The sequence below is a fragment of the Pelodiscus sinensis genome, chromosome 24 (genome assembly GCF_052426305.1).
Source record: "Pelodiscus sinensis isolate ZL-2025 chromosome 24, ASM5242630v1, whole genome shotgun sequence".
Lineage (NCBI taxonomy): Eukaryota > Metazoa > Chordata > Testudines > Trionychidae > Pelodiscus > Pelodiscus sinensis.
In genome coordinates this window covers 14,470,451-14,493,464 of record NC_143075.1, presented here as the reverse complement: position 1 = coordinate 14,493,464, position 23,014 = coordinate 14,470,451, and the positions used below count along the sequence as shown (strand labels likewise).

The 23,014-nt window shown below is 47.1% G+C and overlaps 1 long non-coding RNA gene across 2 annotated transcripts in view; it reads left to right on the top strand.

The window, feature by feature from the left end:
* The window catches only part of LOC142819441 (uncharacterized), an 80,573-nt gene that overhangs the window by 39,987 nt on the left and 17,572 nt on the right, over window positions 1-23,014 (top strand). The window contains exons 3-4 of one of the 2 annotated variants that reach the window (XR_016347790.1): window positions 14,930-14,982; window positions 17,065-17,879. This is a non-coding gene — a long non-coding RNA (uncharacterized LOC142819441). Of the gene's footprint in view, window positions 1-14,929; window positions 14,983-17,064; window positions 17,880-23,014 lie in introns of those variants that run through there. The other variant, XR_016347791.1, reaches the window with a different exon arrangement.

Genomic DNA, 23,014 nt, shown 5'->3' with positions numbered 1-23,014 from the left:
CAGATGTTGACACTCCTCCCCCCAAAATGGGTCAAAATGGTCACCAAACCGTGGACTTGTTTTCTATTCTCATTGATTCACGTTGATGCCACATCTCCAAAGGACAATGCTCGTTAATTACACTTGCCCTGCAAAGCCCCTTTCTGCGGAGCTCTTAGCTCCCCTTTTCCCTCCTAGAAAATTCCCCCAGTGGTTCCTTTAAACCACCTCTCTCTCACCTCCCCATCTCGGTGATGCAGAGCAAAGAGAAGAGTAGCACTAAATTGCTGAGGAGTCCTTTGCAATCTCCCTTTCCATCATTTGCTCTAATACCTTTTTGATTATCTTGGTGGACACAGATATAAATGGTGCGCCTCACTCATGAGCCATCTCCATATTATTATTATTTTTTTTGCATTTTCTTTTTAAAATAAAAATGACTGCTGATGTTTATGCCCCTGTAATACATTATGTATTATTTTGTTTTAAGCGCTGCCTTTTGCATCCTGACAGTAACAATAAAATGTGAGTATGGGATTCCTAATACAGACAGACTAATGTTTCCACTGCTAGCCTTCCCTATCTCTTCTTTTTTTTCTTTCTGCTCTCTAAGCACTTTTGAAAAGGCTCCTTTTATATTCCTAATAAAATTAGAGCAAAATACATCGATTTACTGGAAAAGAGGGTTTGTTTGGTTTTTTTTCCACTTAATGATGGCCCCTTTTTTTTCCCCTGCCTCGACCTTAAAAACACTGGTGAATATTCCAGTTCAAAGTGCTCTAAATTTGTCCTGACCTTTGATCAATTCTACCCCTGTTCTACAGCAGTTGATTGGTGCCCCCAGTCTGGGGTCATTCTTTTATGGGCGTCTGGGGGCATAATTCCCTCTCCTCCCATTCAAGTGTTTATTTGAGGAACCCTGGTAATGGCCAGCTCTCCTGCAATGGCTGGGAGCTGAACTGGGAGAAGGGGGGGGGGGGGACTCAGCAATCCTGCTCCATCTCTAGATTCTCCAATCCAGATTCTGATCGCACTTATACTGGTTTTTGCCTTGCGATTTGCAATCCTCCATTGCCCTGATCCTTGTGTTGCCTCTTACCCCAGGCCCAGGGGACTGTAGAATGCTACCAAAACAGAGCAGCTGGGGATTGTCACTTGCTTTACGTTTCTGTCAATGCCCGTAGAAAGTGCAAGGCAAAGGGGAATTGGGCCCATTGAGTTTAGTGGTGTTACACTTGATTTGTATCACAAGGAGGTCAGAATCAAGCTCTCTGCCTCTGGGTGGATTCCTTTCTTGTGGAGGTCTTTTGGAGGCAGCCTGGTAGTAGTTGCTGGAAGAAGAGAGGTTTGGCACCTCTTGACTGGGACGCTTTTGGAATCTGTCATTGTGCTTTGGTGATTTTAAATTTGTAGAATATTCATTTAACAGAGGAACAGACTAAAATCTGCTATGCTGATTTAATGAGATTAGGGAGGAGACGCCTACCCCCCACTCCCAATTTTTCTTGTATCAGTTGTGTTTAAATATTGATACAGACATATAATGGAAAAACGTAACTAGTAGGTTTTTAAAATAATCCCCAGGCTAAGATATCCTTGCAAGCAGAGTTGCCAAGACAGGGCATCTTTGCTGAGCACCAATTCATCCATTCAGGAGAACCAGGCTATAGACAAGGTGGACTAGATTTTTGGAGATGCTGAGCACCTACAACTTCCACTGAAACTATCAGAAACTGCTGGTGATCAGCTCTTCTGCAAACAAGACCTCACGACAACTCTGATCTCTGCTGCAATATTGTTGTGTAACCATGGCCAAGTCACTCACCTTCTCTCTGCTTGAGTTCTGCATATATAAAATAGGAGTGTAATCTTTCTCCTGCCTCGTGCTTGCCTTGTCTATGTAAATTGTCAGCTCTTTGGAGCAGGGACTGTCTCTTACCATGTGTTTGTACTGTGCCTGGTACAATGAGGTCCCACTCACAGTGGGGCACCACAGTTCTGACATCCAGTGGCAATAGTTCCTTAGACTTTTTCTTGGAGTTCAGGTCTCAGAGGCTCTGGTATGATCCCACTGAGATGGCGCGTTGGGGTTTCCCCGTCTCCTGCACCTCCGTAATGGCACAGACAGACTCCACCAGCCAGTAGAATAGAGAGAGTTTATTGCTTCTTCAGGATACAGCACAGCACAGATGTAATCTGGTTACAGGGCAGGCCTAGGATGCCTCAGCCTCCCTTGAGATGGGGGAGCCTGGACCCCTAAATCCCAGCCCATTGCCTAGGCTGCTTCCTCCATGATACCAGCCAGAAAACCAACTCACTCACTTCCAGCCCTGCCCCCAGCCAGGGCTCCACTCCCCTTCTTCCCATTGTTCCGCTCCCTGGGAGATAACTGGTCAGACAGGTTCGAAGTCCCCTTGTATAATGACTCATCCCCTGCCCTGCTGGGCCGTGCTGCAGACAGCAGCCAGTGGAGGTCACTCAGAACCCAAGCCTAGCAACCAGCAAAGTACCCACACTACGTCACACCCACATTCTTCTCTCTGGGGTTAGATGATGGCTGGGATTCTCCATCTTTCCGGGGGCTTGGGCTTCAGCTGTGACTTCTGCCCATTGCAGCAAGGGGTTGCACACTTTCCAGTCCCTGTCCATTCTCCTTGTGCAGACAACAAATTAAGCCAAACTGGGTATGCTGGTAGCTGTCAATGCATATATCTGAGGGGACACAGCCCAGATGACTGAATCCAAGCACTCCTTTAAAGATGAAAATGAGAAAGGAATTAATTTTAATGAGTGATGTTTTTGCTTCTGCTTGCCCTGCCATGTGTTCCCTCTCTCCCCACTGCAACTGTGCTGCAGCGTTCCGTGATCCAACTCCTTCCATGAGGGGATACCTTACAAGGGTTTCTGTGTCAATTCCAGTCCCCAAAGAACTTCGTCAGTCCATTAAGAGCCCAGCAGACTGTACAGGGAAATGCCAGAATGAGAGGGGAGGAGAGATGCGAGCTAGAGAATAAGAAGGCGGGAAAGAAAGGAAAAAAGATTAGTTTGAGCAGAAATTCAGCATGAGAAAAATGGGCTTTTGGGGGGAGGGGTCTTCAGCATCCTCTTTGCTATTGAGGTGAAGAGAGCTGCAGAAAATTGCTCAGCTTGCTGCAAGACTCAGGCAAAGAGAACCTTTGGAGAGCAGAAGTTCTACCTATTTTAATGGTGCCTGGTTCGCTCTGCATCTCTGAATCTTGGCTCCTAGGGCACGTTTCTCAAGGAAACTCAGCACAGCGAGGATGCTGGGCTGTTTTGCAAATCAGGATCAATTCGGATGACAAAGAGGGAGCTGAGCCCTCTTGAAAATCTGGCCCTGACTGTAGGTACTGAGCACCTGAAAATGTGGCTCTCGGAGCATGATCCAGTGCCTAATGAAGTCAATGGGAGCCCTTCTGTTGACTTCAGTGAACATTGGATTGTGCCCCAATGAGGAAGGAAGACAAAAGAGACTCAGAACAAACATGGCATGCATGAGACACAGAGAAAGCCTCTCTCTCTCTCTCTCTCACACACACACACGCACGTGCGCGCGCGCAAACCAGACTTGTTTTGTTGCTGCATTAGCCTCTCCTGAAAGCAAGGAGCAGAGAAGGGTGGTTAAGCCATAGTGCCTATCATTGACCCTTATGGTGTTTACTCTCATAGGCAGGGATAGCATGTCTTTTTGAGAATGATGTCAGGATGGATCTGGTTCCAACACTGGCCAATGAGAGCAGGGTGAGTGATTGGCTGCCTTTGGCACACAGGCAAGAAGACAGAGTCTGGATGGCTGTGGGGTAGTCCATGTAGCAGACTCAGTCTAGCTTCCTGCAGGGTACTACCCCTTTCCCCAAAGCCTCTCTACACATGGCACTAATCTGACCCCTTTTTGGCTGCCTCAGCATGCAGGCCAAGGTGTGGCTGGGCACCAGAGGCTCAGTTAATCCCTCACATTTAAGTGTGGTCCCCACAAGTCAATGGGGACAAAGTTCAGGGAGTCTGCCCTATTCTGTGCCATAAGTGAGAATTCCAGGGTGAAGGAGGCCCAGCAACTCTCACTCCAGGCTGTGCAGATGAAAAAGTAGGCACGTGTCCTCAAAACAGTCTGTTGGGTCCAGTCTGAGCAGGACTTTAGTCGAGACCTCCCCCCTGCACCCAAACAGAAAAATTCAAGCTCTCACTAAGAATAGCCCTGATCACGTGTAATCGCAGTATGGTACGAACCCTGGCAAGGACCCACACGGGACTCACCAGCAGGAGCTCTACCAGAATGGCATTGTCTAGTGATCAGAGACAATGGGAGCAGACAGGCAAGCTGAGTTCTAAGCCTAACTCCTACTGGAGGACCTTGGGCAAGCCACCAAGGCACCAGATTTCAAAAGAAGCCTCTAATTTTGGGGGCCTCCATTGCTGGGTGCCCAACATGAAATGCCAAAGCTTGAAAATGAAGACATCCAAACTCAATGGAGGCGTTTGGAAAAAAATGAGATTTCAGAGATTTCACTACTTTCTGACTCAGTTTCCGCACTTATAAAAGTCCCCCACCTTTGCTTAGTGCTTGGAGAGCCATAGATAAAGGCTTCAAGCTATTATTATTTTTCACATATTCCAGAGCCTGTTATAAATCTGATCCTGTTCCCATGGCCTGTCCAATGTTACAAGTGATGCCTGAGCGGAGGGCATCCTGCTCACTCTGCCTCCACCATTCAGCACAAAATTCCCAATCTAACCCTCTTTATCTGTGAGATTTCCCACTGGTAGAATCTCCTCTCTAGGATACCAGCACAGTTGAACCCCAGCAAAAACAGGTGGAAAGGGTGGATGCTTGTCATGGATTTATATATCTTTGGTTCCCTTCCGACAGGGATCCTAGGCACACCCTGTGCCAGGCCACGCCGCTGACTGAGCTCCTTTCACCAGCACTCTGTGGTGCCCCCCAAAACCACATGCCCAGAGAACTCCATTCAGATTCAGCTGTCTCCAAATACTAGCTCCCCTGGTCCTCGGAGCAGATTTTGAGAGCAATCAAAGCTGCTGCACTGCCATTTCCGACCTGAGAATTTCCTTCCTATTTGTGTGTGCGTGCGTGTGTGTATTTACGTGTTTAAAAAAAAACATTTTGGTTTTGTGCACTAAGCACTTTTGAGGACGATATGGGGCCCCGTAATATGGAGGTTTATAACCTCCTCGGCTAATGCTCTCTGACACTCTGTTTTGATATCATTACTACATTATACTCACAATTTTTGAGTGAAAAAATACAGTACTTAGAAAGTCGAAATTCATAAATAAATTCATGTCAAACCGCACTTAATATTGATTTTGTTAGTGTTCAGATTCAATAATAAGGTACTGCGTGCATGAATATTTAAATATAATCATCATTTCTGCATCTCCTAATGGCCTCTGCTCTTCTACACTCAATTTAAACACAATTTAAAAACTATAATGTATTGAAAAATACTAGGATTTAGCAATAAATCACCATTGGGATACTCCAAGCCTTTTATAGGATGGCTCAATATCTGCTTCTCAAGGGACAGCACAATTAGATTCATGTTTTTAAACTTCTCAATTATCCATATACCATAATTTTATGTGAAAGTTTGTTTCCCTTCCTCCCCCCACCTCGGTTCTCCCCCCTCACCCCCCAGATCCTCTCCCAGTAGGAAGCGGAGAAATCGCTAAGTGTTCTCTTAGCTGGGTTAGTATAGTAAAAAGGAGTCAAAGGTTGCAGTCCTCAAACTGAATTAAATCCAGAGACTGCCAGGGAAAGCAGAATGCTGACTCACTTAATCACATTATTTGGGGAAAAATCTAAGGAGGGGGAGAGATAAAATGACTCAAAATGAACTCGCCAGGGAGGAAGCAGAGTTTTTATATTTATTTAAAAAGCAATATTCATCTTTATCAAATAGAGGCAGGGTGGTTCGATGAGGATGGAACTGGCTGGACTTCTGCGCAGTTGCAAGCAGAAGGGCACCTCTGGCGGTTAGTGTTATGCCTGGCAAGTTTGGCACAGGGATGAGAGAAGGGGGGAGATCACTGTGACTGCTGGTCCCATCTCTTTTTATCCATAGGCAGTTTCTGTGGTGCTCGTTGCTGTTAAATCTGAATGAAGCATGCTGTGAGGTCAATATTCTTATCTGCCTTTTGTGGATGGGGAAACTGAGGCACGGAGGGGCAAAGCGACTTGCCTGCAAGTGGTGGCAGAGCTGGGAGCAGAACTTATGCCCTTTAGCACCACCCTTTTTTTTCTTGGCATCCTGGCAACAAGAGGCTGGGAAGGGGCTCAAATGCAGCCAATGGTGCCAAGGTAGCAGCGGCTGATGGCACCCTGGTATTGTTGGCTATACTGGCATCGGATGCAGATGGTGTGTATGACGCAAGTGGCACACCAGTATGATTGGATAGGGACAGCAATCATATGTGACGCACATAGCACTTAGTATTGCTAGATGACACATGGGAAGCAATAGATGCAGAGGTTGCAGTGGCAGTGCTATATGCAGACAGGCGGCATCACAGGTTTCCAATCAGTCACTGGCATGGACAGAGAGTGACATGAATAAATGGTGTACACTGCGCTGGTAGAGAAAACCTGATGGGGTGGGGGGATGACACAGACATTGCATTGGCGTGAGCATGGGCTCTGTGTCTTTGCACGCGTGTGCTATTGCAAACGAATGGCGGTGAATCCATTAGACCACATCACATCCACCTGGCCTATGCATATGCCACGTATTTTGCTGAAAAACTAAATTAGGAATGTGTGTAATGTTGCAACCAGGACAATTTTTTTTCCTTCTGCAAAGCATGGCTGCCTTGGGCCATTTGTCCAATTACACAGACCTCTAGGGGAGGAGGAAATGATGATTAGTTTGGGGCAGCCAGGCTAACCATGATCTCAGGGAGCTAGTCTGCATACAGAGCCCTGTTGGTTGGAAGATCTGCTAGCTCAGCTGTCTATAAGGGCAAGAACCAGCTTCCTTATACCCTGGGATGGGGAAAGGATTCTCAGAAGTTCTCCCTTGAAGATGAGGCTCCCACTTTAAGTCTTCATACTTTGCAGAAAAACATGTGTCCAGTTCTGGGCGCCACATTTCAAGAAAGATGTGGAGAAATTGGAAAGGGTACAGAGAAGAGCGACAAGAATGATTAAAGGTTTAGAGAACATGACCTATGAAGCCAGGCTTCATGAACTGGGCTTGTTTAGTTTGGAAAAAAGAAGATTAAGGGGGGACATGATAGCGGTTTTCAAATATCTAAAAGGGTGTCACAAGGAGGAAGGAGAAAATTTGTTCCTCTTGGTTTCTGAGGACAGGACAAGGAGTAATGGGCTTAAAGTGCAGCAGGGGAGGTTTAGATTGGACATTAGGAAAAAATTCCTAACTGTCAGGGTGGTCAAATATTGGAATAAATTGCCAAGGGAGGTGGTGGAATCTCCCTCTCTGGAGATATTTAAGAACAGGTTAGATAGACATCTGTCAGGGATGGTGTAGACGGAGCTTGATCCTGCCTTGAGGGCGGGGGGCTGGACTCGATGACCTCTCGAGGTCCCTTCCAGTCCTATTATTCTATGATTCTATGATTCTATGTCAGAAACCCTGTGATTGATCCAGAAGATGGTTACTGCCCGTTTGCCATGTACCAATTGGCTGTTTGTGCCAACCCTCTGAGGCCCCCTTCTCTCCTCCGCCCTTACTGTCTTTTCACCTCACCTTCTCGCCACACTTGCCTGTCTTACTCTCATCTCCCATGCTCCGTCCTCCTGTCCCACTCCCCTCCCTTTTATTTCTCTCCTGACTAATCTCCCACTCACTCCCAATATTGCCAATTGCAAGTGGCAATAACGTGACATTTTCTGCTTTCCCCACTCTGGGTCCATTTGGTCTATTGAGATCAAAAGTTCTCTGGGGCAGAGACTGGCTACTCTTCTCTGTTTGTGCACAACAAGGGTGCACTCTGGGTCAGCCCTGAGGTGTTACCATAACTAGTCATGTGAATAGTTAACTAGTAAGCATTACTCTTTCTGGGTGATGGTTATATCGTTAACTGGTAGGGGCTGAAGCAGACACCTACTCGCCACGGGCAGGGGGCTGCTCCAACCTGGCTGCGATGGGTGAAGGGGTGCTCCTGCCCATTCACCCTCGTTTAAGTGGTTAACTAGTTAAACATAACATTTAACTGGTTAAATGGGATGTTACAACCCTAACCATAACACACATGATTAATGGTCAGATGCTTTGGCAGTGGGATGGGTTTGCAAGCTGCTCAGAGGCATGGAAAGGTAGAAGCAAACCTAGCTGAGAAGGATGAATGGGGAGAGTGCAGGTAAGGAAATCGAAGTGCATAACACTTTCTGTTTCCCAGCAATTTATTGCATGTGGCTCCACCCTCAGATGGGTGGAATCAATATGGAAAATGCGTGGACATTGATAGACTCTGACGGATTACTAGCATTGATAGGTGACATATTAGCACTGGTGGATGCAGATGATGCACTAGCAATGACAGAAACAGGTGTCACCTTGGCATTGATAGATACTAGAGTGGCAGCAAAAGATGCAGGTGGCAGACACCAATAGAAGTTTTCTGATATTTAGAGATGGAGATGGCAGATTGATAAATAGTTCCCTGGAATTGATAGATTCAGGTGAACTGGATACAAAACAGCAGTGTTATTTTCCTATGCTCCGCCCTCAAACCCAGTTTCACCCATGCAAGATACTGCAAAGAGATTACACTCTCAGTAGACTGGGCAACTCCTCATAATATGATTGTCTGTCTCTTTTGTGTGTGTGTTTTGGTCAGCAATGGAACAGTTAATAGTACTGACATGTAAATGAACTTCATTAGGTTTCAGAGTCAACCTTTTGTTGCGATGACATGGGGGAACAGTTCTAACCTCTACCAGTTAGACCAATTGTCCCAGGCAGTCTTCAGAATTAGTCACACATTACTACATCAGTTATACTCCATTCAGATTGTGAAGATTATCATCACAACTAGGAGGGATAGAAGTTTAATTTTTAAAAATGATGGTGTAGAATGAGTAATTCAAAAAGGGCAGACTAAAAAAATAAAAAATGGAATGGACTGACTGGCAGAGCCAATGCAAAGTGACCCAGTTCACACCCTGCAGATGGCACTGTTGGGTTGTGAAGACAGACCCCATCCAGAGGTTGAAAGGGCAGGACTTAAGCCTCTTCCTCGAAGCATCCCAACTTGCCTGTCCTAAGTGCAGGAGTTTGCAGTGCATTAAGCCTGTACCAGAGAATTAGCTAATTTTCCCACCCAAGACATTTTAATGGGTGAGGTGGTTTTGGGGAGGTGTGGGTGGCGCTCTGGCACTCAGGGTGCTCATCAGATATTGTTTATAATAGGCAGTGATGGTGAACCATCACTGACAGCTGCGGGTTGCAATGATAAATGTGACTAGCAAATAGGTATTGATAGATGCTGTCGGTGCTTTGGAGCTGCTGGATGATGCAGTTGACGTATTGCTATTGGTAAATAAATGCAGATGGCACCTTGGTACTGAGAGATGTGTGAGATATAGTGGCATTGATGGCTGAAGACGCACACTGTTGATAATTTGTTTTGCTGTCCCCCAGCTCTTTGAATACCTCCATTGGTTCCCTCTCTCCTGTGAATCACACTGAAGCACCTTTATCCTCTTTTGCGAGCCTCTACATAATCTTCCACCTCCTCAGCTTCCTACTCCCTCTGTTGGTCCCAGTCCTTTAGTCCTGTTTCTCTCTACTTCTCCACTCTCCACTGGGTCGTGTCTCACATTTTTGGGCTTTGTCTCATACTGCCTGGTCAGCCTGAAGTAGGAATCCTGTCCTTCATCAGGGATCCTCTTCTTCATCGCTCTCAGCACTTGCTCAGCATCTTCCCCTATTAGTAGGGGGTTTTGTCAAGACTAGGGAAGTCTTTTTTGCGGGCTGTTGAAGGAAGGGAGTACGGGTTGTGTTGGGACTGAGGACAAAAACATGGATCCCTTTGGCTGTTTATCTGACCGGAGCCTTAGTTCCAATCTCCGTGACATTCACTAATCACTACCCAGAAGACTGGATTTTTTTTAACTTTATCAGTTTGTTGCTTTAGCCTTTGGAAATAGGAGACCAGGACATCTGGCATCTGCATAGAATCATAGAACTGGAAGGGACCTCAAGAGGTCAGTCCAGTTCTCTGCCCTCATAGCAGGACCAATCCCCCTCTAGATCATCCCCGACAGGTGTTTGTCTAACCTGCTCTTAAATATCTCCAGTGATGAAGATTCTACAACCCCCCTAGACAACAATTTATTCCTGTGTTTAACACTCTGACAGGAAGTTTTTCCTAATGTGCAACCTAAACCTCCCTTGCTGCAATTTAAGCCCATTGCTTTTGGTCCTATCCTCAGAGGCCAAGAAGAACTTTTAGATACTTGAAAACCACGTTCATGTCCCCTCTGAGTCTTCTCTTTTCTAAACTAAACAAGCCCAGTTCTTTCAGTCTTTCCTCGTAGCTTATGTTTTCTAAACCTTTAATCATTTTTGCTGCTCTTCTCTGACCTTCTCAATTTTTTTGAAAATTTTTTTTTTGAAAAAGTGGTGCTCAGAATTGGACACAGTTCTCCAACTGAGGCCTGATCAGCTCAGAGTAGAGCAGAAGAATGACTTCTCGTATCTTGCTCACAACTGTCCTGTTGATGCATCCCAGAATCATGTTTGCTTTTTTTGCAACAGTGTCACACTGTTGACTCATGTTTAACTTGTCATCCACTGTGACCTCTAAATCCCTTTCAGCAGTACACCTTCCTAGACAATCACTGATTGTTCCTTCCTAAGTGGGGTACCTTTCTGGTGGGGCTATGAAATCTGAGCTGAGACAGACAAGCTGGCTGTTACATGCTCTTGCCCCTTCATTCTGGTGACCTGTAGTGAAATGAACCCTCAGTATGAGCTCTTCCTTGAAGGTGGAGGTTACATGGTCTTAGGGTTGCCAGATGGTTTAACCAAAAATACCGAAATCCTCCCCCCCCCCCAAAAAAAAAAATCACCAGGGGAAAAATTCTGTTGGGGGGAGGGAAGGGGAAACCAGATTTGTTGAGCAAAAAAATTTAAAAAAACAAGCATAGCCCCTTGAAGTAATGCTTTTGAGGCTTTTTGGCCCTAACAGGCTGCTGGCAGCCATCCGCCATCTGATCTTCCTGCTCTGGACCAGACAGCTCTCCTGTAGAACCAGGTAAGCACCCAGGATTTTCGCCTCCTGCCAGAAAAAATCAGAAAATCCTGGACATTTTAGGTGTCTGGTATTTTCTGAATTTTTTTACCGGACAGGAGGTGAAAATACTGAACTGTCTAGGTCAATACCAGACACCTGGCAACCCTACATGGTCTAGAACAGGGGTGGGCAAATGGGCCTCAGCCCGCGGAGGCCCCACCCCCAGGCCAATTAGGGCCTGGGGCAGGAGGAAGTGCATGAAGTTTCCTTCACCCTGGCAGGAGTGTGTGGCTCCTGGCAGGGTGGGAGGAGACTTTGCTCTCCCACCCCAAGACCTGTTTGCCCTGGAGGCAGAAGAGGAAGTGTGCAAAGTCTCCTTCCACCACCAGGGTCATTCAGCCCAGCAGTTGAATCTCAAGGTGATGTCACACATGGCGACTTTCCCAATTGAATCAAGGTGCATTGGAGGGTCCGGGGAAGCTTGGCCAAAGGAGTAACCTGGAGTGGACAGGTGAAGACCTTCAATCTCTCAGCTACTCCAGTTTCCTTCCCATGTAGATTTTGGGTTGAAATGGTCGGTGTCACCAAGAGCCCCTGGCAAAGTCCAATGCTTAGCCATGTTGCAAGAGGTCCTTTCCCTATAGTGATATGGGCAGATCGCTCCGGACCTAAGTTGTCTTGCTTGGGGACTGTTCCCCAACTTCCTGCAGCAGTACTGAATGGAGTTCAGTAGCACAAAGGGCGCTTCAGACTGCTCCTCCAGCAGCATTAGCCTCTTCGAAGAGAGCAGGGAGGGGCTGTGGCCCTGATGCTCCTTATCAGCCCTTGGTACTGGTCCAGCACAGAGAAAAGCAGGTGCTATAGCCTGTAGAAGACATATCTGGTGCTACTCTGGCCTGCGCTCTTCCCCTGTGCTTGGATCCTCCACCTGAACTGAGCTCTGCTGGAGAAATGAATTAAGGACGGAAGGGAATGAGCAGAGAGTGGAGAGGGGCTGGAAATTGTGTTTTTATCCCTGTTCTGTGAATTTCCCTTTCATTTGGTCCAAAAGCAATCACCTGTGATTTCTGCCCTGGCTGCCACTGCCCTTGTCATCACAATTCCCAGACTGCAGGAAATAACTTGACTCTGCATCTGAGCCGAGAGGACAGCAGGTAAAACCACAGGCCAAGGCATGGTTGGAGCAAGTCTGTTTGCAGGGAAAAATATCCAGGCTGTTGTACAAGCTGCAGCTGCATTTGCCCTAAAAGCTTCTGTTTTTTTTTTTTTTTTTTTTTAATTCACACTCCCCAAACCTCCCTCAAAACAACTCTGAGGACACTGATTCTTTGAAAGCTGCTGAACTTCGAACAGGTGCAAGCAGAGACAGCTGCCTGGGCCCTGTGTGCCGATATTCCTGCTAATGCTTTCTTAGAACTTAATCTCTGAAACCATCTGCTTATGGCAAGCACATTTCCCTGAGGGTGAAACAAACCCAGCAAACCCCTGCTTTTCTTTGCCGCAACCAAAGCAAGGATTTTTAACAGGAAAAACAAACCAACAAAAAGCATGTGGGAGGTGTCAAGAATATGACAAGGGGTTGACTCTGGTGTCACTCCACTGACGTTAGGTTGGTTGCTCTGGCTTCACTGAGCTCAAGATCTGTCCCCAGGCTATAGGGGCAGTGGTCAAGCCAGGGTTTGGAACTGCTGTAAGTCAAGAGGAAGATCACAGACCCTGGAAACAAATGGGGCCAAATCTTCTTAGTCAAGAGTTTAACTTGGTCCTTACTAAGCCAACACTTCAATGGGGCCCAGCTAAGGATATAACAGAATAACCATTTAAATGGTTAACTGATAAACATGAGCTTATCGGTTACCCTAACCATTGCATGCTGGCTCCTGGCCCCATTCCTAGGGAGCTGGCAGGTGGCAGCTGGCTTCCTGGGAGCAGGGCCGGAAGCCAGCATGTGTCGGGGGCCAGCTGTGCACCGGCTCCCAGGGAGCCGGCTGCCACCCCATGCTGATGCCTCTGTGTCAGAAACAGCCACATGGGGCAGCAGCTGGCTCCCTGGGAGAGGAGCTGCATGCTGGAGCTGGCTGCTGCCGTGTGCTGTAGGCTCTGCAGTATAGACAGGGATCAGCAGCCGGGAGCCGGCTCCTGGTGCACACTGTCTGCTGGCTTTTTTCTCGGGGAGCTGTACTGGAGGCTCTGCAGTATAAGCTTTATACTGCAGAGCCTGCAGAGTGTAACCACTAAGATTTTCAGCTGTTACATGGTAACTTAATTAACCACTTTTTAACATCCTCAGGCCAAACCCTGAAGCTCCTCCCACATTGGAGGGCTTGACTGCCCAAAGCACTCAGGCTGTGATGCTAGGGAACCACTCCAGTGAGATAGAACTTGCTGCACCTTTATCCAGGAACTAAATAAAGCAGAGTAGCAATTCAAAAGACTGTCTGGTCTCACCCTTGGCGCCCTGCACTGGGACTGGGGAAACCTGGGTTCTGTGCCTGGCTCTGCTGTTGGCCTTGTGCAAGTCCCTTTCCTTCTCACTCTCCTTGTCTGCTAGATGCTGAGTAATTTGGGCCAGGCCCACCCTCTCACAAGGAGGCCCTTTTCTTGATTGGGGCTCATAGACACTGCCTTCTTAATCATTCAGAACAAGCTAAAGAAGACCTACATTAGTTCAGACCTACCCATTGCCATCAGCCATTCTGTTCACTCATGACCTGTGGAAATTCAGGAGCAGAGGCCAAATCACTATCACCCAACCCACTGCTGCTGCCGCCTGAACTATTGAGCTGCTAATGAAAAGCCAGTCTGTCAATTTCAGGCAAAAAAAAATGGGCGGGGGGGGGGAGCTATTAGCCATTGCTGCCCTGTGACTGCCAGAGGCACTGCGGTGACAGGAATGGGTCACACTTCAGCGTGTGACTAAAGGGTCCCTAGCTACAGAGAGACACTTAGGGACTTCCCCCTGCATTTGGTGCTGGCCATAAAAAATTGATCATCCTTTGTTATAGCTTCACTTCTGTCACTTTCCATCCTGGAGTCTGTTTTTTACAGAAAACAAGCTACATTCATCAAAAATGACAGAACACAGACTTAATGTAATCATGTATGGGAACATGAATTGCAAATGCAGAACACAAGCACTAAAATGTATTTTCCATTACCGCCACAAAATGAAATAATCATGAACATTTTCCCCAAGAATGAGAACACATGTAGAGTACACCGACACCTCAAGAAACGGCACCATGCCCTGGCTGCAGGTGGAGGTGAGCACGGGGCATGTTTATGGCACAAGGCAGCACTCCATGCTTTGCCATCACTGGCAGAGATGGCTGCATCTGTGGGTCCCCACAGAGATGCCTGTGCTGGTTATAAGCCACTGCTGCTTCATTGCTATCCTTTTGGATGAGACTTAAAGTCCTGGCCGTTTGTGCTTGTTAAAGATCCCCTGGAACTTTTTACTAGAGTAGAGGTGCTAGATTGAGAGACTGTACTGTCCAGCACTTAAAGCAGAAACTAGGGAGTCCAGGAGACCTATGATCTGTCCCCAAATGTCTTGTTGATTTGTGTGTGACCCTGGGCAAGTCACTTTAAGCTTTCTGTACCTCAGTTTACTCAAGTATGGTAATAAAATTAATAATGAGAGTTGGACAAATATGGCTATTTTTGTCTCTGCAAATTATAACATGGCTAATTGCTTTCTGCCTTCCCCCTCTAGATTCACTGGGCTGTGGCATTTCTGTGTTCTGTTAAACAGCTGCTGTTTCACAGGTAGGTGAAATTATATGAATCCATTCGTAAAGTAATTTGGTGCAAGGTGCTATATAAATGTAAGTGAGTGGATTGTATCTGCTATTCAGGATCTCAAGAAGGAAGGCAAGTAATATTGGGGAATTATCTAACACACTTGTAGATGGAAGAGGATCCAGTTCATGTTAGTTATTTAGACTATACGCTGCATCCCCAATTCTTATCTAGCCTGTATGAACATTTACCATATATTGAAACTACAAAGCAGCTTATAGACTTATTGAAGTTTGCCTTGCAGGAGAACAGTCAGATGTCCACCATGATGTTCAGCAGAGAAGCTACTGGCTTTCTCAAAGCATTGCACTCAGACAATGCTGAGTGTTAAGTGGAATGAGATAGAAGGAATAAGGCAGAGAGGCTGGTCCCAGCCAGCAGAAGGCGCTGTAGGGAGTGGGTTACAACCAAGTGCTATATATTATTGATCTCCATTTTGGCTGCAGGCCATTGATTAAATGAAGGGATACATGCTGGATAGACCAGTGTCTGCTTCAGTGAACAAGAGGAGGGAAGAAGAGAAGGGGAGGATCAAGATGTGTAATGGTTAGAGCAGTATGTGCTTCAGGCAGGATGGGGCACAGCAGAAAATGGAACAGTGTGAGAGATTTTATTCTCTGATTTAAAACAGTGTCTTTTGCCTAAGAGCAGTTAGAGTATAAAAAATACATAAAACAAATAGGCCCCGCAGCTGTAAAATCAGAAAGAAAATCTGTGGATCTGGATAAGATTTTATCCTTTTTTGTACCGTAATAGTAAGGAAGAAACATGTGCTAACATGCTTCCTCCCAGCTGTTTATGCATTTCATGCTGTCAGACATGTCTGCTCATCCACCTTTGTGTGCATACCCCTATGGACATATATATACACACACTCATATAGCCATGTATATGTGTTGCATGCTTCACATTAACATACACAAGTTCACACAATTCTTGTATACACCCACCCAGCTTCCTATATGACTTAACATGGATTCACATGCATGTATGCCATTGCATTTCCATGTATAAGTATGCACCTGTGTCCACACATCTGAATATGCATCTGAATATACAAGAGGTGAACAAAATATTCACAATGGAGCACAAAGGTACTTTGCCATTTTCTATTTCATTCCCCCATTTTACTTCAAAGGCAGAAGTGTTGTGGGGAGCCCAGGATGAGCTGGGGACTCCCCTATCCCAGGCTTCAAGAGGGGCTGCTGCTTTGAAACGCTACGTGCAGCCTAGGGACACCCCAGCTGGCCCCAGCTACATGCGGCATTTCAAAGCGGCAGCGCCACATGGAGCCCAGGGTCTGGCCCCAGGCTTCAAGTGGCGCTGCTGCTTTGAAGTACCCCCTCTTCTCCCCTCCCCCTTCCTTGCCTCTATCTGATAAAGGCAGCAGGGGAGGGGGGAAGCGACTAGTCAACTGTTCTGTAGACTGTCTGATAAGCATTTGCTTATTGGATAGTTGGATAGTCCTTCACTTGCCTAGTAGCATTCCCACATGAGTGTAGATGTCTACTCACACTGCTTGCATAGATGAGTGCATCTACAGATTTCCATGTAGCCACGTGTTTGTACACATTTAAGTCATGTGCCCATATGTTCTCCCAGGCATTCATGTACAGGAGGTGTACATAATAAATATGCATGTGTAATGCATCTATAAAATGTGCACTATATATGTATTTGTTTTTATGGTGAGAAAGATGAAAGTACATACATTTGTGGTACACGCATAATCAGTATGTTTGTTTATGCTCCCAGTATAAATACCTTCCAGAAGAGGGCACCTATCTCCCAGCCCAGACAACCTTTGTTAACCCATGGCCTACAGCCTCTTACACCTGGGCACTTAAATCTTTCTTGCCAACTAGAGGTTAATAATGCCAGCATACAGTGAAATATTAAGGTAGGCACTTGAAATTCAAAGTGTTTCTTTTAATTAATGGGTGGATGCCACAGGATGATCCAATCCAACTCTTAAATTAATCTTAATTACATGGATTTTGTAACTTTGGCATTAGCCAGCCTAACAAAATATGTATTTCATAATCCTAGAAATGGCTGAAAAAGACTGTAGTTGAGAAGTCAGCTGATGATTTTATCAGCCGCCGCGGCTGTGGGTGTAAGTGTCATCAAGGGAGTGTCTGCGATCTTATCTGAAAGCCCAAATTAATTCAATTCTGCAAATATCAAAACAAGCTTTTTTGGCTGGCATGCGGAGAATATGCGAGACTAATTTCCAAGCAATTACATCTTGGAGATTCTATGCTGTCCAATGCTGTTGGAATAGGGAATCAGGGTGGGCAGGTGGCAAGGGAAAGAAACCTGTCATGCATCCTGTGAGACAATGCAAAATAACAAAACATTAAAAACCTCTGTTGGTCACAGTGTGTTTTACTGATTGGTTTATGGTTTGGATACAGGACAGAGTCAGGAGACATGTGTTCTACTCTCAGCTCTGCCACAGAACTGCTGTGTGGTTTTATGTGCCTTTTTTTCCTCTCCCATCCTTGCTCTGCCTTGTGTGTTTAAATTGCTGTCTGTTTGTACAGTGCCTAGCACAGTGGGGCTTTGAATGCAGTGGGCTTCTCTAGATGCTCCTGTAACATTAATAATAATTGGTGGATAGTATTGTCCTGGGAGACTTGATATTGGGACTCTGCATAAAGGATGCACCTATGAGGTCTCTTTAAGTGTTTGCAGTGCCAACTAGGACTGTAAAATCCCAGTTAATCAGTTAACTAGTTAAACATTAAACCAGTTCAACCTAACGTTCAGCCAATTAACTGACTATGCAGGATGTCACTGCTCTAGCACCTCAGCCTGCAGGGCTCCCGCTCCCAGCCCCACACTGTGGCTGGTTGCCAGCTCCTAGCCTAAGCCACCATCTGCACAGGGCTAGCTGCTGGGGCTGGTCCCCAGCCCCAGCTGCCAACCGCACAGGGCTGGCTGTGGGGCTGGAACAGCCCTCCACCCATAGCAGGCTGTGGGAAGGGAGCTTCTGCTGAGGAACTGGTTAACCACTTACCTGATCACATCCCTAGTGCCAACCTTAAATAGACAACAGAGCCTGGGCTCGCTCGCTTGTGGTGTTCGTCAGACATACATACCCACCGAAGCAGCCACCACACATCATCTGAACAGGAAGCAGGGCCTTTGGCAGTCACAGGGAATATCTTACCTGGTTCTCACAAATGAAAATGGAAAGATGATTGATCTGCCTGGAAGTGAGCGCCATTGGGAGCCACTGTTTGACTCCTTTTTCCAAATGCAAACCAGAGGGACACTACAACAGTGGGGAGTTTGCCTGTGTCCAGGAGCAACCAAATACAGTCAATGGTGTGTCACCACTCCCCTATTAGTTAGGCAGTGTGCACCCAGCTGTGAGAGGGAGCTGCCTGCATGCATACCCCAGAGCATAGACTTTCCAATATGCACAGGCATGGCCTTCCATTCACACCTCACATTTGAGTCACATTGCCTCGCTCTCCAAATCTCCCTAAACATCCTTCTATCATTAATCTACAGCATAACAGAAGGCTCACAAATGGTTGTAGACTTAGCACAGGGAACCCTTTTTGGGTCAGGGGCTGCTGATACACAGAAAAGTCAGTCGAGGGCCACACACCAGTGAGAAGCAAAAAAACCCAAACCCTCTTGGAGGTGGCTCTGACTGAGAAGGAAAAAGAAACCCCCCACATTCTCCTTGTGTACTCCAGCCCCATGGGGGGGATGGCAGGGAGGGGGCTGAAGTACCAGCACAGGCTCCCCAATTCTGTGGGGAAGCCCTGAGCCTCGGGAGCTGGATCCAGGTAAGCTGGGGGCCACATCCAGCCCCTGGGCCTTAAGTTCCCCACCCCGGTATAGCAGTTTTGCTCCAGCTTTGACACAGGGAGGCTACCTGAGAGTTTCTACATCTGGATAGGTTTGCCCTCAGTGAGTGGTGGTTTGGATGTCATAGCAGACTGTCCACAGATGAATTCTCCAGCATGCCTGTGAGCTGTTCTGTATATTCTGGTCCCTATTAGTTGATCAGAATCTTTTTGCAGTTGGCTGATCTTCTGTTACTCAAGTTTTCTCTTTTCCTTATTAACAATGTTTACCTGTAGAAGATTTTTTCAGAGAGTATTTTTTTCTGGGCATTTTGTTTGTATCAATTGGGGGAGGGGGGTTGCTTTTACAGCAGTTTTGCAGGCATAATTGGAAACAATGTTAAATCTGATGTTAATTTGCCTAATTGATGTGAAAACTTGATTTAGGCTAGGAAGGGATGGATATCCCCATCTTGGTCTTATGAATAAACTGCTTCTCTGGAAAGAGAAGTAAAATCCAGCAGATACAAGCAATCAGTAGGGTTATATCTGCAAGCCAGGATTTTAAAAGGCATCAGGTGCTCACCTCACATTGAAAGTCAGTGGGATTTGGTGCCTAACTCCCTCAGGTTACTTTGAAATGCCAAGCCATGGCACATATGTTGGCATTGACTGGTACTGTGAGCTGAAGTAGGGCACTGTTGTCCCATGTGTTGGAGAAGAAGAGAAAATGTTCAAAAGTGGGATCTAATGGTGAGTGGCAGGGTGGGAGTGTCCAGTGGCTGATAACGCAGGTGGGAGTGCAAGGCTTGTGGTCGGGCAAAGCTGCAACAGGCAGGGCTGGCTGCTCCCCCGGCTGGTCCATGAGTGCAGTCCCTGCTGGGGGTTGGCTCATGGCTTGCAGGCTCTCACCCCATTCCCCGCCCCCTATTTCCAGCCCACACTGGCTGCTTGCTGTGGTGGCTGATGAGTGTGGGCTGGCCATGACCAGTTACATGTCATATTTGCTTGCCACCCACCCATTACCCCTTTACATGCTTCCCCTCTCATCATCCTCTCCCTGCTTTGCCAATTCACCCCCACCCCAAGACCTGCTGGTCTTCCACATCCCTCCCACCGGTGGGTTGTGGCCCACTCCTGGCACTGTGTGGAGAACCTAACCCCTGGTTGGCTCATTCAGCTCACCAACGGCCTGACTGGCAGGTTCCTTCCTTCCCGCACTGCCTCTGGCTGGGCTGGCACCCAGGGAAAGCACAAGACCCTACTACAACCAAGGACACTGACCAGCAGGAGGAGCCAAGCCCTGCATGTGTCAAAGCCCCGCACACCGCTGGCATGGGGAAGCTTCTCTGATTCTCATTTAAGCTGTGGAATGGCAGGGAGCAAGCTATTTCCACCTTGTTTGTGCCCCAACCCTGCAGCTCCACAGCAGCCTTTGCACACTGCCCCAGGTCCTGCCCCCAGAGCATGTGGGGATGCTCTGTCCACTAGGCACCATCCCCTGCTGTGTCACCTCTCTGGCTGGGTTCGCTGAAGCCCCTGCAGAGCCATCGTGCACAATGCATCCTTAGAGATTAACCCCTTCCTGCCTGCACTGGTGGGTTTTATCAGTGGCCCACAGCAGCTTGGAGGTGTTAGCTGTCTTTTGACACTGTGCAGGCAGGAAGGGACAAGCTGCTTCCAGGCACAGAGGAGCCGGTAGGTTGAAGGGCAGGAGGGAAGAAATGACCCCTCCAATACACGGGCCAGGTCATGCCCATTTTCTATCTCCACCCTCCTGTGGCTAGAAGTAGGGATGTTAAATATGGGATAATTGAATAGTCAGGTAACCTCATGAATTCTTATTGGTTAGTCGACTATTCTGTAGTCACTGGGGGTGGGGCCGGCAGCCAGTGCACTCCGGCCTCACTCCCAAGAAGCCTCCTGCCAATCTACACTGCTGCCTCTGTTTCAGAGGCAGCAACACAGGGTGTCAGGCAGGAGCTGGTCTGTGAGGGGAGCCAGTTTAAAAACCAGCTCACCTGGCAGACTGGCTGTCTGTCACGAACCCGGGGCAAGCCAAAACTGAGCCAAGCTGCCTGCCCACCTGGCTCCTAATACACTTTAAATGCAGAGCTACAGCAGGGGTAGGTCCTGGACCTGTTGCAAGTTAGGACTGAGCCGGGTTGCTGGCCAGCCTGCTAAAAAATTTACTGGCAAGGAGTGAGGGGGAAATGCGTGTAGTCTATAGCATTAACCTATAAGCTTTTGCTTATCTGTTAGTCAACTACACTATTACATCCCTAGCTGGAAGTAGCTCACATCCCTTTTCTCCCACACAGTGCTGAGAGGCTGCTGCTGACCACACTCTGGTGTGAACCCTGACAGAAATCAGGGAGGGAGTCTGTGACCCCATGTCCCTCCTCTCTCCCCGTATATGTTGCCTTGAGAAGACCAAGTGCCAGGAGAAGTAGGTCCATCCTGGGCATCCAACCAGGCATGGAGGGTGGAGAGCACTGGGCAGGGAGAGTTGGATTAGGTTGGTCAGTCATCCCTATCTCCATGTGAGAGGTGTATGGGAGTGTGAGTGTGTCAGTTCTCTCCACGCACGCCTGAAAGATGAGAAGGTAAATAAAAAGACACCAGCTCTGTGGTATGTCTTTTTAACAAGAACTCAGTCAACTTGATGTTAATTGGCACATTTGTACTGCACAGTTCTGATTGATTGCCCTTAAACTCATTTAAATATAAGTTATTTTACTAGGTGTCCCATATTCAGCACAGGGAAATATGGTCACCCTAGTCACAAGGCCCTTTCCTAGATAGAAGCTGCCCAACACTGGAGTTGAGTCCTGTTGTAAGATGCTGTTACTTGCAGTAGGCAGGTTCTTCTAGCTGACGGGGACTACCAGGGGACAGTTTTACTTAGAAAAGCAGTACCCAATAGCAGAGCAAGACAATTTAACGTACGGACAAGTTCATCAGGGTCTTCACTGGTAACCTTAATGCCCTTCTCTAAGGAGTTGAATAAATCCTCCAGCCCTGAAGCATTTCCCCAGATGACATATTGTTCCTGACGGTGAGCAAATTCTCTGCCGGCTTTTCCAAGGTTCCTCCAAAACACAAGACTCTCAGGATATTGGCATAACTTTGAAGGTGTCCTCGCACTAACTGTACTAACTTCTGGAGTGAGAGTGAATCTTCTCCTTTCCCTTTCTGATTTTCCATGTACAGCACTGGTCCTGAAATTCCACAACTAGGCAGACCTGTCTAATTGTCAGAGTGATGCTCCAGCACTCCTTAGGAGGCCTCCTACTGATGGGTGTGCCCTCTTTGACCTCCCAGATCAATAAGTGTTCAGCCAAGTTTGTGTATTTCAGGACCGCTCACTAAATACGCCCAGCGCTACCCCCTGTGGACTTCTCTGACATTCATATTGAGGGAGGCACTATGGTGGTTAATGTCTTCAGGAGTATGTAATGGAGAGAGGCAGAGTATAACCCTCCCCAGGTATTTGGTACTTCGATTGTTTAGAGTCTCCCATTTGCAATGAATATGTGGAATACATTAAGAGGGAGTCTGAGATCCTCCAGCTACTCCGTTTTAGCTCCTGTCTTTTTATCTTTGCTTGTATTCTGTCTGTCTCTGCCCACAGTGAGGCCCAAGCTCACAAATATTCAATTGCAAAAATGATTGAATGCAAAAATTATTTTCATTGCATGGTGCGTCCTTGGCATAGGGCTCAGAGGGGCACCAGGCCTATTATCTGTGGCACTGATGCCCAGCTTCTGACCTATTTCTCTGGCATATGCATGTATGATCCTGTAGATTTATGGGGTGAGAGCCTCCCCTCCACCGCCTGCATCTTATGGGAAGATCTATTGATGGTGGCCTCCCACAGACTGAACATGGCATCTCAACTCCTTACTCTCACACAAGGAGATTGACCCCTGTCATGTGGACCATTGGAGGACCTAGGATTAAATTAAATTTCACCAGAGTCTGCTTCTCCAGCTGATTGCAATGGGAGATGGCATCCTTATTTGTGTCCATCGATGAAGCAGTGGTAGGCCATAGGGATGTAAAATCCCGTTTAATCAGTTAACTAATTAAAAGTTAGAGATCTCAGGCAGGGGACCGCTCCAGCTCGGCCGGAGCAGCCCCCAGACTTCAGGACTGCTGGTTCCCGACCTCTCAGGGTTCCTGACCCCTGC